We start from the raw sequence: 4,596 nt of genomic DNA on the forward strand, positions 1-4,596 counted from the left end.
TGCACACAGCCTCCCGGTCGAGTAACCCGAAAATTTCATTTATACTCACACACACACGCACACTTTTATCTCGTCGCCTGGGCATCGTGGCGGTGGCTGCCTTGCCCTCCGCTCAGAGAGCTGCTTTAATGTGCACCAACGGGCCCCAACGGAAAGTGCTGGGTATTTGTGTGTTCTTTTGATACTTTCTTCCTGTTTATTGTGACCGCTTGTCCCACCCTGTGTAATTTCAATTAATGTTTATTTAATCAGCAATACTACACTCGTGTGGTACTCTCTCTCTCTCTCTCTCTCTCTCTCTCTCTCATTATTATCAAATAAATCCTATTATTATTAATTATATTTCGGGTGTATTGGCAGCTCATTTTCCGCATATGCAAAGCCTAGGTTACTTATAGAGTGCTGGTAATAAGCTTGTACAGTAATTCAGTACACAGCAGAGTTATAAGATCTGCATTGACCACATGTTTGTTTCATTCTGGGAAGATATACCATTCACCAGCCTTAGCTAAGTGTAGTACTTTCACAGTGGAGGCACCGCGCTACTAAATTGATTATTATCTTGGTTAATTATTTCTATTATCAATTATCACTAATATTGTCATTAGTGACACTAGCCTACTAGTACACAGGAGGTTCAGCCAGCTCACCATTCCACCGCTGAGAACTCAGGATGCTGTTGCGCTATTGATTTGTATTGTAACACTTTAGTAACTGGTAGCATTAGGCTTTTGTCTTGTTTAAATGTGCTTGGCGTTGCCCGCCAGTGAAAAAGGGGTTACAAATAGCTTTACACTAGTCCAACTCACCGAGCAGGGGGCGACGTCCCTCTTTGTCGGAGTCCGTCGTAAAAAGAGAGAGTGAACCACAGCTCCGCCTCTAAATACGTCACTGGGAAATATGACACCACCTCCGGTGGGTGTGTGCTTTCCCCCGGGACAGACGTTCACTAACCATGCCGTTGTCCCGGGAAAATGGACCCGCCCATCTGTTGGATCGCCAGGTCTTTCTCCGGAAACACCGGATGACGACCCAGTCGCCGGGGAGGTAGGAATGGAGAACCTTCTCAGCTGGGGTGGGGAGAGCAGCTGCCACCTGTTTGGGAGACTTGGGAGAGAGCAGAGGAGAGATTACAGCAGTGCTGTAGCATAGCATGCTCGTAAAGAGCGGTTTGGGGAAGAGCTCCCGGCGCAGGGCCCGTTCCCATGGTCGGAGGCCGTCCCATGACAATCTCAAAAGGACTAAGCCCTGCTCTGGAGTGTCTTTGTCGCACGCGCATGTACATAAGTACCAGAAGACGTAAGAAACTGTCTCTGTTGCCAGAGAGCACCAAAGTCCACGCCGAAAGCGTAGCGTGAATCCGTGTAGATGGTGACAGACCAGCCAGCTGCCAGCTCGCAGGCCGCAGAGAGGGCCGTGAGTTCAGCAGCCTGTGCAGAGAGGTGAGAGGGCAACGAGCTGCAATTAAGGCAAGCGGAGGCAGAGCAAACGACCCAACCAACCTGACATTGGCCGGTGGTAAGACAGCGGGAAGCCGACCCATCCACAAAAAGGACAACGTCAGGGTTGGCAAGAGGAGTGGAGCTGAGATCAGGCTGAGGTGAACAAACAGCAGAGACAGCTGCAACGCAGTCGTGTGGTTCACCATCGTCTGGTGAGGGAAGAAGGGTGGCGGGGTTAAGGACAGTGCAACGTTTGACAGTGATGGTGGGCATGTCAAGGAGCACAGTGTTGTAACGTAGCCACCGGGCTGCGGACAGCTGTGACCTTTTCTGTTCAAGTAGGAGGAGCGGGACCGCATGGGGAACCAGGAGAGTAACGTCGGAGTACCCCACGATGTCTCGCGAGGCCATCACAGCCTTTTCAGCAGCAGCGACGGCTCGAAGGCAGCGAGGCAAGCCAGCCGCTACCGGGTCAAGTTTGGCGGAGAAGTAAGCCACAGGGCGCAGCTTGCAGTCCCCCATGAGACTGACTGCAAGAGGACGGAGATCATGCAGCCGTTGCGCTCATCCACAGTTTGAGTGAATGCTTGAGCGGGCTCCGGATAGCCAAGAGTTGGTGCGATTTGGAGCTGGACTTTCAGTCCCTCAAAGGCTTTAGTTGCCTCTGGGGTCCACAAGAGGACCTGTGAGGCGGGTGCATGAGAGTCAATGAGGGCCCGAAGGGGTTTGTCAAAGGTTGCAAATGCCGGAACGAACAAGCGACACAGTAGGAAGCCATGCCTAAGAACAGGGTATCTGCAGGTTTCACTAAGTTAATTTCAAGACTTTATAAGACCTTTTTAATGCCACTTGGATCGGAATTTAAGACCAAGATCTACAACAAAATATATACATATGGTTGGTAAGCCCTAACGCCCAACAGCTGAATATTTAAATATTTGATTCGCGCGAGTGCAGTTTTATCGAAATGGTTAAACAAATGTATGTTTTGTGACACGCTGATGTTGTAACCGCATTTCTTGACGTTCAGACCGAATATTTAAAGATTTGATTCGCGGAATTTCGCGCGATTGCAAACAGATAAGCTGAAGTCCTCCTCCATGTTGAAAAAGCTGCCATAAACTACACGCTGCTGTGACTGGTTGATTCGCTGTGAGCATTTGATGACAAAACAACGAATCACAGCAGAGCGCGCAGCGGAGGTCCCTCCCCCCTCCATCTGGCCGATCAATTCTAGCATCAACTTTTCTTCTTCTTCTCTCGGCTGCTATTTTGTCATGACTTAGTTAGCAATTGTCCGCCAAATTCTGTATAGGCTATACCATTTAGCAATTAACCGCTCAGTAAAACCAACATCGGTATTCTTTTCGATAACTAGTTACATTAATATTACCTACAACCGTGAGTTGCAGGTAATATTGCCATGGTATCGCATCATCCAGGTCATTTCTTTGTCTATGGGGGATACATATTTGTTTTAATTACAGGGAATAGCATGCTATAGGTAACAGGTGCGCCTGATACGAACCTGGAATTCATGAAAATAGCATGTGTGTTAGAGTTTATGGGAGACCCCAAGCGCACGACACCAGACAGAGATGGGGTTAGCCGAAAACTGGCGTACTTTATTCAAACATAGGAAGGCAATGAGCGACAAGGAAAAAACGGAAAGTCCAAGGGGGGAAAAAACTCGCGGGTAATCCAAACGGGAACAAGGCAGGATACTTCCACGGGGAAACCTTGCAAGGGAAAAACATGAACCAAGGGCTGGGATGAGTTCGTAGAGAAAAGGACCGTGAGAGGAGAGTCGCCGCTACTGCGGGGAGGTAACAACACGAACTGACAACGGGCACGTGGGAGGCCACCAAACTTAAGCCCAGCCCTGATGACTAAGCCCGGCCCTGACGAGCCGATTGGCTGCCGGCATGGGGTGGGCGGGCCACGGTGCGGGGTGGGCGAGCCATAACACTTGTTTCCCTTTTATTTTCTTTTTTCCCCCTCAAAATTCACTTAATCCTACCAAATGACCACTTCTATTAGTGCGAGACCGAGGGTGAACAGCCGCTTAATTGTCAGTGCACGACCTCATCTGGTTTCAATAGTATGCGTTTTAAATGATCATTTTATCCTTTAAAGAATTCTGCTTACCCGTGCGATGAATCTCCCAGGGTTTTGCTGAGGGATCTCAGCGACACCGACCAAACGGACCACCCGCCTCTCCCTTTCTTCTTCTCAAACCTGGTGAGGTTATTGGGAGATCGGTGACTATGTCCTTGTCCCGAGATGATCGGTCAGCCGGTTGTCCGTCTGGCGGGGCGACGTGAGATCCCGCTTCTGACACCAAATTGTTGTGGATTTTCCTTTATCCTTTTAATGGGCTCTTGCCCCAGGAACCTCTGGGGAGAATAATCATCGGACAAATATTAAAGAAAACAGAGAATCTTTAATGCATCTGCAGATGGAGAGACATAAGGCCACACAGAGGTTCGTCTGTGAGGATATGCTCTGCCTCTGAGCTGGAGATAGTGGTTTTTTATAGAACAGTCCGTCGCGTCATACACTATGTTTCCTGCGTCAACTAAGGTGTAATCTTAAAAAGGAATGAAGGAAAAATCTACGTTAATCACGTTCTGTGCCTCATGAGTGTCTGTACGCCTGTTGCACTTGTCTTTTGCTCAACCTGGCCGTTCCTGGGATGCGGCAACGGGGAGGCAAGCATAATAACAGTTGCTATGTGGCCCCATGGAAGGTACGCATGAGAACAATGGTCATGTGTGTCTGCAGTGAATGAGAAGTTTCATACACACAGACAAGTGGAAAACCACAGAGTACATACGGAGTGCATATGGAGAACATTTTGTACTCCACATACATCACCAACATCCTGCTCAGCTCTCCCCTTCTCAGCCTCCTCCTGCTCAGCTGCACCACTCTCCTCTCAGAGCCTCACCGCAGCCACATCGTGATGACACGACTGGTACGAATGACATTGCGAGCTACTTGGTGCGCCGAGAGCTTGTGAATTCCGGTCTCATCCAGTTCAACGAGCGCCCAGAAAATTATTGGGCATGGAACTCCTCTTTCTTCAACGCCATTGAAGGACTGAACTTAACTGCCAGCGAGGAGCTCGACCTCTTGACAAAGTCGTTAGGAA

This window comes from Lampris incognitus, unplaced genomic scaffold, assembly GCF_029633865.1.
Source record: "Lampris incognitus isolate fLamInc1 unplaced genomic scaffold, fLamInc1.hap2 scaffold_75, whole genome shotgun sequence".
Classification (NCBI taxonomy): Eukaryota; Metazoa; Chordata; class Actinopteri; order Lampriformes; family Lampridae; genus Lampris; species Lampris incognitus.